Raw genomic sequence first — 15,223 nt, forward strand, 5'->3', positions numbered from 1 at the left:
TGGGAGCTACGAGTTCTACTGCTTTGCACAAACAATGCAAAGAGACGATACTGGTGAACAAAGAGGGAAATTCATGGAATGTGAGTTTGCAATTTAGCGAATCAGCCGGCAAGTATTACATCACAAGAGGCTGAGAAAGTTCTGTCTCGATAACAGATGCGAGATAGGAGACTTATTTGCGTTCAATGTGGTTAGAGATGGGAAAACTACTCCATTGATGTGTGTATGTCCGGAAAGAAAAGAGTGCTCTGAAATACTGAGCAAATACTTGACCAGAACGAGTGGCGAGTCTTCATTAGGTGGTCATTTATGATCATGTTGGATTTTAATAATCAATCATCTTATAAACTCTTATGTGTAATCTTTATATTTAATCATGTTTTTATTTAGGAATTTTTCTATCTTTATGTTTAATTATTGTTTTTATTTTTAATTGTTATATTTATATGTTTAATTATTATTTTTTAAGTTTATTTCTAGTATTTTATATTAAGTTATTCTATTTAATCATTCAAAATATAAAAATTATATTTCACTAAACAAAAAAAAATAATATTTTTTTATTCCTAAAGATTCCAACTTCGAGTTCACCATTGTACACACATTTTTTACAAAAGTCCTTAACTATTAAAAAAAATAATAATAATAATTTATTCCTAAGGACTCCACAATGGGTATCACCATTGTAGATGCTCTTAGCATGCAGTGGTATATGCTCTTGTTCTTTCTTCTTCCATATTATGCTAGAAATATTGAATTCTACTTCTAGTTAGACAAGAAAACAAATAATGTTGAAAATCTATAACACACAAAACAACTACAAATGATTACTATAAATTCACAACTCTGTAAAAAGCCAATACAACGAATAAATGTGCGAATTAATCAAAGCATGGCGATTAGTCGGTTACTACCCCGAATACATATGCTTACCATTTTACAGCACAAGATATGTATACGGTTAAATCGGGTTATAAAACTGAAAAATTATATCCAAATTTTGGATTATGATGGAGCAGCATCCTTAGTGGTGGTGCCAACTTAACAACAACAAGGGAATTCAAATACTTAGGATTTGGTTTTATGTTTTCTTTATTTTTAGATAATTATGCTTTCTTTCCTTATTACTTTAATTTAGTCTTTAGATTCCTCTTTCTATATGGATTGTCGAGAGGAATCAACTATATAAACAAGTCGAGACCTCATGTTTTAGATACTTTTGATGATAAATTTAGAGCTTTTGCTTATCTTGTTGTGTGATTCGATCAAATTCATCTCTCAATAAGTTGGTCTCAAAGAAATGGAAACTCCTTGATCGATCTAAGAACAGGTCTCTTGAACTCTCTAAGTTCTTCGATCGACCGTTCATCCTTTTGTACGCTGCGCCAGGTTGGTATTTCTGCGCTCCGAAACTTGTTTTATAAACTTGTTTTATGTATTGTCAATATAAGTAGTAGCAGGTGTATAGCTCGGCCGCAGAATTCTCTTTTGGTAAGGTATTTTGAACCTCTCGTGTCTTGTTGTTAGAGCTTCAAGTCTGGATAGATTACAAGTTTAGATAAGATCACTAGGAGCCAGATACTCTAGAGACGACACAGGAAGACCCGGCATCCGAAGAAACGAGGTGGATCTTTTTCATGTGTTTTCGTCGATGGTTGAGAACCCTAAACGATTCTCGAAGATTATGAATCCGATCTAGAGGAATTCCCCGGGAATATGAGTCACGCGAAGCTAGTTAGAAGTATTTTGATTTGAGAAATTTTGTTCGAGTCGACCCTTATAATCAAAATCCTTTTTCCCATTGAGGTTGTATATATACATTTAATAAAGAAAAGATTAAAGTTGTATGAATGAAAATTTGAATAGATAGAAATTTGTATAAATTTTATTTCTCATGTCCTATTATTCTTAAGAATTATATTTAGTTTGAAAATCTATTTTCCCCTAAAATTAAAATTTAAGAAATTTGCAAAATAAACCAAACAAATAAAATGCTTAGCGCCAATGGATCTTTCAGACAGGTCCACTGCTCCTGAATAGAGAGACTATGGCGCATCTCACGGTTAATCATCTTAACCTGGCTCAGGGTATATCAGACACCAACTGTTGCCGCCTACGAGTATGACTAGTGAGTCCTACACATGTATGACTAGTGAGTCCTTCACATTATGTGATAATTATTTGCTCTTTCAAATCATGCATGATCTATCTTAAAAGCTTACGCACCTTTTGTCATACTGCTTAAAAGGCCTCAATCTATTTCAAGACATTCAACATTTTTGGAATAAAGATCAACGATTGAACAAAATTAAATACGAAGGATAGACATTTTCGGAAAGCCTTTCTACTCTCAAAGACTAATCATACGAGACTTTGCGCAACTAATCCATCTAAATGACAGGACTACCTTAAACGACATAAGTGGCTTTATAAATATTTTAAAAAACCAAAGAAAAAAAATATTAAAGCTTAATTATTCCAATTACAGACAAAACACTACAAAGGAAAGAGAATAAAACAAACTGGAAATGAATCTAAATCTTTGAATTCATCAAAATTTAAATATTTAAAACACTTTCAAACTATCAAAACAATAAACTATTATTTAAATATATAACTTCTTCTAAATGTTAAAATATTTAAAATATTGTGATACTGAAAATTTTAATACAAAATATAATATTTTTATTAAGATCTTTTATAGTAACATTTATTAAAGTTTCTTCATTTTAAATCTGAAACACATAAAATTTAATCTGTGTGTAAAGTAAATTGCGTTCTAAATATTTTAGAAAAGCTTCGAGTATTTCAAAATAAATTTCTATTTTTATAATTTAATCTCCAAATAAATTAAGATCCGCGCATTGCGCGGGATAAGAATTGAATATACAAATTATTTCACGTATTATTATTTATTTGTGTTTTATACATATTATAAAATAATAAATAAAATAAATATATATATATATATTGAATAATTGAGAAATCAGTAACTATTATGTATATAATTAAATTAACTCGAACACATAAATAAAAAAATCACACTTGTTTATTTATGATCACTTTATATAAATAAATGTAAACAATAAATGATATTAACATAGATATATATATGTAGTATATTTTAATTTGGCTATCTATTAAACGAAGCTTCATACTTATATAGTTTTATGATCATTTGTATATTTTTATAACAAATCTTTAAAATATTGATAACATAATTTTCAATGTGAGCCCTTTAATATTTATAGTAATTCATAATCATTTTTAAAAATTCAATTCAAAGTTTGAAATTAAAGTATTAAATTTTCAATACTTGTTCAATGCAAATTTTGAAATTAAAATATTTATGTAGGTATATAGTTTAATTTAAATGTCATTATATATATGGTCTGAATATCTATTAAATGATACTTCATACTCATTAATTTTATAATCATTTGTATCTTGTTATAGCAAAAACATTTAAACTATTAATCAACAAATATTTTATGTCTAATTTTAAAGGTTTTATTAATTTATAATCGTTTTTAAAAATTCAAAATATAACATATACGGAAAAATAAATTTTTTATTATATAGTTAATGTGATTGTTTAATTTATTTTCACAATATAAATTTAACAAAAGGAATAGACCTTGCACAAATTTTATTAAATCTTTCTTATTAAAATCATTAATTATCATATATATATTTTGAAAACATTAAGTAATTCCGTAGCTTTTACATAAGGAAATAGTGAATAACATTAATAATAATTTTATGGTTAGTTTAATAAAAAATATATTATATGTTTATATGGATCATTATTTTTCTCTAGAAACTTTGAGAAGCATTCTAGTGATGACACATGTCATAGCTAAAATGTTGTAATATTTCTTTTTAATATACAGGAGATTTAAAATATTTTTACAGTAATTAATATTTATTTTAATGCGCCAATCTTTGAATGCGCCGATTAATTTTTGCATAGGACATGATTTCATAAATGCACTAATGGCATTTCTTCATTTCTAACTTATGTCAATTAAATTTTCCCAAAAGAGTATATTCTGTTCGACCTAATTATAGAATGACAAAACAAGTGTTATATTTAGACATATTTGGTTCTTGACATATACCTATAAATTAGATCAATATACTGATCATTTTTACTAAATTAACAGATAACAAATCATTCACTACAAGAAAACATCACCTTAACGAGGGCGGTTTTCCTCGTTATTTCGTCGTAAAAGAGGCTTTACGACGAAATAACGAGGAAGCACGTTTGCTCGTTACTCGTCCGTCGTAACACATATTTCCTCGCTAATTCGTCGTAACTTAGCGAGGAATATATTTCGTCGTAAAGACGAAGTAGGGCGATTCGTCGTAAAGACCACGTCAATATTCCACGCAAAGACGTCGCTACAATTCCTCGTAAATACCTCGAAATGAGTTCCTCGTAACCTACACGTAAATACCTTGAAAGAGTTTCCTCGCAAAATACACGTAACAACCACGAAACGATTTCCTCGTAAAATACTCGTAAACTTTTCCTCGTTATTTCCTCGCAAATGTTTCCTCGTAAAATAGTCGTTAATTGTTTCTCGTCATTTCCTCGTAAGGTTTCCACGTAAAGAGGTCGTACATTAGCTACGAATTTACTTCGTTTTTATTATTTTTACAGAATTTAAAAATATAATTAAAAAATAATTAAAATTATTTAATTTAATAATAAATTAAAATTTAAAATAAAAATAAATCAATATGAAAATATTTTATATATAAATAAGTTTTGAATTTATATAATACAACAACCAAAAAAAAAACTAAGGGTCGTTCATCGCCCGGTAGAATTCATCACTCCTCCTCGTAACATCCGCCTCGTTATGTACGTCGGATGACTCGCCTTGAATGGGATGTTGTTGTCGCATGTTCCTCAACATGGACTCCCATTCCGGATTTGTGGCCGCAATAACGTCCAAGAAACCCTCGACTCCACCCATACGAGATTTTGTCGCGGTCAACTCGTTACGCAGCTGAGCGGACTCTCTACGCAGCTCATTGACTTCATCATCCCGTCGCTGACCATAAAACGATGTCGCTCTCGGAACATCGTTGACGGAACCAATCCCCAACGTCTGTCTCTTTTTTTTAGGGACAACCTTAAAAACAAAAAATAAATATTGTTAGTAAAAATTTAAAGTTATATTAAATGAATAATAAAAAATTAAAATTTTTGAAAATTTACCTCCTCGTAAATCTTATCCACTTCAAGTGTGGATAAGTTGACGGGTAATCCGTTGGTAGACTGCTGGGTCAGCTGAGTCTGGCGGTCTTCAACCCGAGCAACCACGTCGTTGTAGATTTGCTCGGACTTGCCATCTACAAATACGCCCGCCTTGTTCTTGTGGGTCCTCTCGTAAAGTTCCATAAGAGACGGGAGATGTCTCGTCTCTTTGGCCTAAAAAACAGTTAAGAAAGTTAGAATAAAAATATATATATTAAAAAAATTATTTAATAAAATATTTAATTACCATTTCCAAACGGACACCGGCGTGGGGTTTTTGGCCCGTAGTGTGAAGCATCGGCCCGTTTCCGTGCTCATCGACCGTGTTACGGGAGTTAGAGCAAGCCTGGGCGATTCTAATGGAATCAGGAAGGCGCCAATAACGGATGAGGCCATCCCACACATCCGTGGTGAGCTCAGCGGGTTTGCCACGCTCATACCCCTTCACGATCCAGTCACCCTTCCAGTTGGAGACCGTGTCCAACAAGCGAACTTTCGCCTTCGCGTTAAACTTCTTCCTCACCCTCTCAGTGATCCCCAAGGCCCAATTAAATTTTTAAAATTAACATCAATAGTATATTTCCCAACATTATTCACCTAATGAACACTAAATAACATAAAATCCGTAAATCTATCTAAATTCCCTATACTAACCACCTAATCTATCCTAAACTAACCAAATTAGAGAGGAATTAGAGAGACTTACCATTGCTACGAAATGGAGAGGAGGTGGAGAGGAAGTAGAGAGGAAAGAAAGAGTGAGCGCTCAGGGGTATATATAAGATTACATATCGTCGCAAATTCGTCGTAAAATTACGACGAAATAGCGAGCAGTTACAAAGGCCCGTGTTTTTCAATACGAGGAAATTACGAGGAATCGCAAAGGCCCGTGTTTTTATATACAAGGTATTAACGACGATTTTGCTTACGTGGAATTAACGAGCCTTGCTTTCCTATAAATATACCCACAACTCTCATTCTCAAACCACACACAAACTCCCAAATCACATCCTATCTGAAATCACATTCCTGAGTAAAATCCTATTCAAATTATAAATATTTGAAAAAATAGGAAAATGATAAGATATTAGAATTCATGTGGGCGAGACTTACGTATTATAATTGCTGGAAGTCTTGCCACATGTTAATCTGGTATTTTTTATCCTTTTCCCTTTTTTCTAGTTTTTACACTACGAGGTATTTACGACGATTTCTGCCTACGTGGAATTTACGACGATTTCTTATACTGGGTCTTTACGACGATTTCTGCCCACGTGGAATTTACGACGATTTCTTATACGTGGTCTTTACGACGATTTGTGCTTACGTGGAATTAACGAGTATTATGTTTAAATCCCTCAAACCCCGAAACCTCCAAACCCCAAACCCCAAACCCCAAACCCCAAACCCCAAACCTGAAACCCCAAACCCCAAACCTCAAACCCCGAAACCTCTAAACCCGAAACCCGAAACTCCAAACCCCATATTCCAAACCCCAAACTCCATATTCCTTATTTTCATATATTCCAAACTCCATCTTTATTTTTAAATTTCGTCGTTATTTCCTCGTTGGCTTACGAGGTATTTACGACGATTTCTGCCTACGTGGAATTTACGACGATTTCTTATACGGGGTCTTTACGACGATTTCTGCCTACGTGGAATTTACGACGATTTCTTATACGTGGTCATTACGACGATTTGTGCTTACGTGGAATTAACGAGTATTATGTTTAAATCCCTAAAATCCGAAACCTCCAAACCCCAAACCCCAAACCTGAAACCCCAAACCCCAAACCTCAAACCCCGAAACCTCCAAACCCCAAACCCCAAACCTGAAACCCCAAACCCCAAACCTCAAACCCCGAAACCTCTAAACCCGAAACCCGAAACCCGAAACCCCAAACCCCATATTCCAAACCCCAAACTCCATATTCCTTATTTTCATATATTCCAAACTCCATCTTTATTTTCAAATTTCGTCGTTATTTCCTCGTTGGCTTACGAGGTATTTACGACGATTTCTGCCTACGTGGAATTTACGACGATTTCTTATACGGGGTCTTTACGACGATTTCTGTCTACGTGGAATTTACGACGATTTCTTATACGTGGTCTTTACGACGATTTGTGCTTACGTGGAATTAACGAGCATGCGTTCTTTATTTTAATATTTCGTCGTTATTTCCTCATTGGCTTACGTTGAATTAACGAGTCTTATGTTTAAATCTCTAGAATCCGAAACCCCAAACCCCATATTCCTTATTTTCTACTTCATATATTCCAAACCCCATCTTTATTTCTATTCCAAACCACAATTCCCACATTTGCTTATTCATAAAACAAACTCTCACATTACCTTATTCATAAAACAAACCCCACGTTATCTTATCCATAAAACAAACTCCCTCATCTTATTCATAAAACAAATACATCAATCAGATACATCGACATTCTCGTCATCACTAGAAACATCATCATTTTTATTAAACTCGTCTTCAACAGCTTCGTTTGTGGCATCATCGGTAAGATCTTCGTACTCGTGATTATGCGGATCAATGAGAAGAATGTCATCAATTTCTTGTTCAGGTTCCTCGACTTCATTTATCTGTTCTTCTTGCAATGGTGGTTCTTCTCCACTGATGATTCGTCCTCGAGGTGTAACTTTGATCACTGCTAACCAATTTATACCTGAATCTCTCATCCGAGGGTATGGAAGGAAGCTAACTTGGTGGATTCAAAATTTCCTCGCTAAATACACGTAAACTATTTCCTCGTAAATAACACGCAAAGTTTACGTCGTATTTACGAGGAAATTATTTTTCCTCGTAAAATACTCGTTAAATTACATCCACTTTACGACGAAACACTTTTGTCGTTACGTTACGAGGAAATAACGATGACTTTAGTTTTCCACGTAAGTTCCTCGTAAAATTGACGTAAATTTACGAGGATTGTTTTTCCTCGTTAAATTTCCTCGCTAAGTATGTGTTTTCTTGTAGTGATTATTTTGGTAGTTTATTACAATATCATGTTATTTTATCTAATAGCATGCCGTATCCAACCTAATGTCACAATCTTTTATTTAAATGACGTTTTAAAACGCATAATACTGTATACTGATAGTTTTGTGACCATTTTCTCTCTCAAATTTGGCTCTTAATTTGGTTACCTATTTGTTTAAACATGTGTTGTACGTTTATGCGCTTTATTTAGGTTTAAATGTTTTAATCCGTACCGTGCCGCATTGCAGTTAGCAATAACAAAAATCTTTACATATACCATATATTTATACGTTTTTATAACAGTTAGAATCGCACCGCAATTGTATCTTTTGTCCCGCATCGCTCAATCCACTGTTACTATTCGGAGCCTTAACCTTAGATAAACAGAAATTGTTCATTTTTCTATGTGGCCCTCTGTTTAATGTTTAGGAAAAATGAAAAATGAAAAATGAAAACACGGCAGAAATACATGTGTTTAAGAAGTTCAGCTAACGATACTTTCTAAGAATGTTTGGTCCCCAAGATATTTTATTATTTGCAAGACAAAATTTGATTGTGTGGAGATACTGGAAAGTAACGAACGGTGGTTGCGAAATTGATGTATTTTGCCAGTGAGTACAATTTATTTATGATTTGAGTTCCATCCAGCTTGAGTTTATTTAATTTTAGTTATAAATATACAGTATTCAGTATTGGTTGATTTGAAAGGATTCGGTATTGGTAAGATATTAGAACATTTAATTGATTCTAACTTGAGTTTTTTTCTGATTTTAATTGCCATGATATCACTTATCAAACACCTAAAATGTACTTCCAACAAAAAAATATTAATTCCGAAATTATTATATATATCAAATAATAATAATAAAAAAATTAAGTAATTATACAAAAGAACATAAATAATGAATTTTACAAGATAATTATCTTTATTAAAAGTATTATAAAAACTAAAATATGAAATTAATAACAAGTAATTTTAGTTTCTAAAATAAAATTTCTTAAATTTAAAGTATTAAATGATATCAGTACATATTTATTTGATAAAACTAAATATTAAAATTAATTAAAGTTAATTATTTAACTATATATTTTTATGATTGTGATCTTCTGAAGGTTATTGTGTAAAATATGCAAAATGTTTATAAAGTGTACGACGATTTTAGAAACATATTAAGTCATTTATATTATTAGAGAATTAAAAAAAAAATTAAGAAAAAAACTGAATAGGCTTACTCTATTTCAATGTGAAATCATATTAAATTTAATTAAAACTAATGTAAGGCAGGCTAAACAAATAAATTAACATAACTGTAAATAAACTGTGTACAAAAATTTGAATATAAAATACATACAAAACTAAAAATATATAAACTATGTAGGAAACTATAATTTATGTTAAATAATAGTTTCGTAAACCAGAAAATAATCTTGTGTAAGTCTCCATCAAACTCTAGTTGATGTGTTAGAACATGATGAATACCTTTCTGTCTATTTTTCTTAAGAGAAAACTTTTATTTATTTTTTGTTTTTTTTAATAACTTTCTTTCAAATGTTGGATATTTTAAGGTATAATATGACATAGCATAAAGAAGAGGAATTTACTAAAAATGACCAAAAACTTAACTTTAAATGTAAAATTATACCCTAAATTTAATCAAAAGTAATCTAAAATGGTAGTAAAATTACAGTTTCAATATAAAATACATACAAAACTAAAAATATATAAATTATGTACGAAATTATAATTTATGTTAAATAAGTTTCGCAAACCAAAAAATTAATCTTGTGTTTTGCAAGTCCCATCAAACTCTAGTTGATGTGTTAGAACATGATGAATACCTTTCTGTCTATTTTCCTTAATAGTAGACGTTTATTTATTTTTTAGTTTGTTTTGTTACTAACTTTCTTTCAAATGTTAGATCCTTTTAAGGTATAATATGATATAACATAAAGAAGAGGATTTTACTAAAAATGACCAAAACTTTAACTTTGAATGTCAGTACTACCATAAATTTAATCATATGCATAAGTAATCTAAAACAGTAGTGAAATTACAATAATTTCCTTACAACAAAATAATAAACCTGTAATCACTTTTACAAAGTGAAATCTTCTATGAAAAGACTTTTCATGTATTTAATTTTAAAAATAATTTTTAAAATTTAGAAAAAATGTTTAGATGAAACATAAAATGAAATCATGTAATTATAAACAATTCTAAATGATGTAAATTTAGATATATTAAAATTAAATTATTTTTAGTATAGATGAATAAATATAAGTTGTCTAATAATCATTAAAATTGTCTTCATTCACATACCTTGGGATAAATCATATGGAGCCAAGATCACTGGCCACAACGAATGATTATTAGACATTCCAAATAGTTGAATCCATATGCACATAATCCCAAATAAACATTACGAAGTTCTTTGGCAAACCGGGGATGTAGATCACGAAAGTGTTACCACTCCGCCGCATCTAACGGATTACATATTTCACCCTCCTTTGCTTGGTTATCTGTATGCCATCTGCTGCTGCAGTCCTCTTACTCTGATACATTTTCTTCAATCTGTCAACAATAGGTAGATATCACATAAGACTATATGATACTTTGGTTCTACGTCATTCTTTTCTAGGCTTCTTTCTGTATTGGTGCATCACAAAATTTACACTTATTCCACATTTTGTCCTCTTTCCAGAAAATCATACAATTGTTAACACAAACATCCATTGTATAGTAAGAGAGGCCTAAATTGTGCATTAACCTTTATGTCTTGTAATTTGAACCAATAGATTGGTTTTCAGCTGGTAAATAGTCTGTCAATATTTGGCATACCGAATCCACATACTTTTCACTCATATAAAGGATTTTTCATAATCCTAGAAGCTAATGATAACTGCGACTGGCCTTCACACAACAATCATATTATTTTAACAAGTCGTAGAGTTTCTTTTAATAGTTGCATACAAGGTCTACTACATTTTTAGAACTATCATCCTCTTGATAGTTATCAAAACTCACATTATCACGAAATGCATTATTCACCGTGTCTATCTTGTGCTACATTACCAAACTCTTCACTACCACTTAAATATTTTATCCACATTTTTCCCGTCAATGACTAGTTTGTGTATGACTTACATGTTCATACGTACAAATTTTAAATTATTGAAAATATATATGAAAATGAATATTAAAATATAGAGAATAAAATATTATAATTTATTGTATCAAATTTATCTATTTGTATATTCTCAGTATTGAAAACAAGCAAATAAAGAAATAATGGGTAAAGTAATAATAATAAAATGGTAGTTAAAAATCAAAAAGAAATATACTTTCATTCGTACAAGCATGTAAACCTAATTAAAAATTAAATGTCAATGCTCACTTTTATTCAAACACAAAGAACAGACACACGCCGTAGGATGAAATATTACTTTTACATTTTGCGGCTACTAATCAAACTCAATAATAAACGCAATACTAATAAATGATTCAACTACAAACGAAACTACCTCCTAACTAAATATGATTTCAATCCAAATACAAATTATCCATTAGCAAGAGAAGAGGACATTTTCGTCTAAAACATGCCTCAATTTCAGAAAAAAAATGCTTCTAGAGTGTATCTCTTAGTTTAAAGAAAAACAGAAATGTGTCTAAATATGTAATGCACGCATATCAATAACTACTACGTGGTAATACATGCCTTATGTGCATAGTGAATTAACTAAAAGAGATTATAATTTGAAAATCTATAGATATTAAAGAGGTAAAAATCATAGTCACAAGTATTGGATGTTATTAATGGTCTTATGACTTTCACCTTAATCTTTCACATAGACTTCTTTGGCTTCAAGTCAGAGATGAAATTCATGGCACTCATTTTTTGGCTAGTTTTAAAACTTGTAGGTTGTGATGCCGCAGATTAATGTTTAGTCTGATATATATAGTCGTAACTGATAGGGTTTTGGCCACAAGAATTGAGTCAATCAAATATATTTCATCGTGATATTAATGGCAAAAAAATTCCTACAATTTCGTGTATAATTTCAAATTGGTCATGAAAAATGTGTTTAGTAGTAACTTTTCTATATTAACCGAAACCATATTGTGTTATGTCAATTGCGTATATCAGTTTCCTATAATTTGTCTATTGCATAAATTTTGGTCAAATGTAAAATTAGCAAAAAAAAATCAAGTAAATATAGGAAACTAATATTATTGAATTTGACATTAAAAGACGCCATCAAATCCTCCATTTATTTAAATTCTAGGGTTGATTCTCCATTTATTTACTTGCATCGTATAAGTTTTGTCATATATAATAAGATTTTATATATGTTTAGACAAATGACATATGTTTAGAAAAATGATATATGGTGTTTCGTCCATTCCCCATTCATTTACTTGCATCATATAAGTTTTTAATATATAATAAGATTATATATATATATTTATCTGTTTATTATATATATATATGTTTAGACGAATGATATATGTTTATACAATATTGTCCTAACCAAAAATCCAACTAACAAAAAAACAATTTGTTTTAATACAAAGATTAATACAAAGATGTTTGTTTACTTTTATGTTTGCAGATACACAGATGAGAAAATGAGAATAAGTCAAGATTTTGATAATATTATCTTCGTGCACATCCGAGAAATGTAGCTACGTCCAAGATATTGAAAAATGTTATAATGCTTTTCTTATATGATTATGCATACAAAAGAAAAAATTGCAAACGCATATAAAAAGTAAAACTCCCTAGATATGACACGGTTAATGTGAAAAACATATACTATAATCACTATCTAGCTTTAATATGCAATGTCATTACATCTAATTTATTTTGGCAAAAGAAGACTTTTAAAAAAAGATGTGAAGAAAGTTTTCATAATGGCACCTAAGCAATAGTAATTGTATTAATCATGCATGAAGATAAGGTTAATTAATAAAAATGCTCTTCAAATAATAAAAAAAAGAATATTAAATATATATTTTAGGAAAAAAACTATAAAATATTGTATAAATCCTTACAAGACTAAATCCAACAAAAATCCAAAAATAATTGGAACGCTGGCAGACTACACATTTCACAACCACCATGTGCATTAGTTTCTATACAAGAAAAAAAAAAATGGTCCCAAGAGCAAGCATGAAATTGTTGACTCAGAACATAGACCAAGTTTTTAAACTATTTGACCCGATGCCTTGCATTTGCATACATACATAGTTGTTTACAGTCTTGTATTAATCAAAATTTGACATCAGGAGAATTTTTAGAATAAGGAAAAATCAAACTATAATTAAGAATATAGCACATTAGAATAAATATAATAACACATTTTACAGTTTCATTAAAAGAATTGCTAAAATTAGTCTTTTTTTCTTTTGTGAATCTAGATTTTAATATCGGTTGTTAAAATTTTATAACATGTGTTCCCCATTAATAAGTATTTCCATTTTAATTTTTTTAATTATAATTTCATTAATCACCCCATAGAGCAAAACAGAACAACAATGGTCGATCCGGCTAACCAGAGAAACGACAATAGCTAAGTTACAAAGATGAAGCAGAAAGGAGACTTGGGTGTGGGAAGAAGACAGAGGAAGCCGAAGTGAAACATCCTGACCCGAAAATATTTGAAAAACACGTTGAAAATTCTAAGTATAGATCTGACCAATTTCAAAGAAAGAATACGAAGAAATACTACAACTATGTCAACAAAATCTGAAACCAATTACTTAAAATCCATACTGTTACAATAAGATGGTTTGATCAAAACTTCTAAAACATTACCCCAATTTAAAACACTCTTTCCCGATGGTCTTTATAGCCTCACGTTCCGGTCCACATAACCAACCTTACCTAAAAGGAGGCATGAGTATACAAAATTACTCAGTGAGAACGCTCAAAACCGCCCACATGCAACTCAATAATCAAACAATAAAATTCAATATTCCATTCTAACGACCTAGCATTTCCATTCTATCAACCAAGCAATTCGTTTCCATTATTTCTTACCTAGTCATTTTTCATATTACTTATCCATTTTCATGCATCCAAAGTGAACGACCTAACATCTGGTTTCTATCATTCCTTTACTTTAACATTTCCTAACATTTCGACCCAAAGGTTCATCAACCTGTGGCGGTAGCCAAACCTGCGACCGTAGCCAAACCTGCGGCCGTAGCCAAACATGCGGTCGTAGCCAACCTACGGCCATAGCCAAACCTGTGGCCGTAGCCAAACCTGCGGCCGTAGCGTAACCTATGACCTGTTGGTCCATTACGGCACGTAGCCAAACCTGCAGCTGAAGCCAACCTTCGGCCGAAGCCAACCTGCCACCCAAAGGTCCATAACGGCCGAAGCCAACATACACGGCCCGAAGCCAAAAACATACTTTCCTTAATTAAATCACGTTCATCTAATCCCGTACTTTCCATAAATTACTTTTCTCAATCGGTAACATTTCCAACCTAACATTCTAATTCTGGTCGAATCAAATCTACATATTTCACATAAACATCTCAATTAAACATGACATCATATCACGCAATCTAGTATGCAAATATCCTATGAACGCATGAACATTCTTCGATCTTTGAGAACCACCTCGAAGAACGAAGAACGAATCTTCCATAAACGATTCCTATAACGCATGATTATCAACCAACTATAACAAAAATACTAATTATTAAGTTGCCACGATTCACGCCCTCACCTTGGCTAAATCTCTAGGATTCGAAGACTCTGAACTTCCTTGCGTTTTCTGGTGAAGAACTTCTCTGCTCCTCCTCGTTTGATCCTTATTCTTGAAATCTTCCTTCTAGAACTTCGTTCTTCCTAACTTTTCTCTAAGTTTGGTTTATCTGGTGTGTCAGAAATGAAAGCTTGGGGTCTCCTTTTATACTAATTTCTGGACTTGT

The sequence above is a fragment of the Brassica napus genome, chromosome C2 (genome assembly GCF_020379485.1).
Source record: "Brassica napus cultivar Da-Ae chromosome C2, Da-Ae, whole genome shotgun sequence".
In the NCBI taxonomy this organism is placed as follows: domain Eukaryota; kingdom Viridiplantae; phylum Streptophyta; class Magnoliopsida; order Brassicales; family Brassicaceae; genus Brassica; species Brassica napus.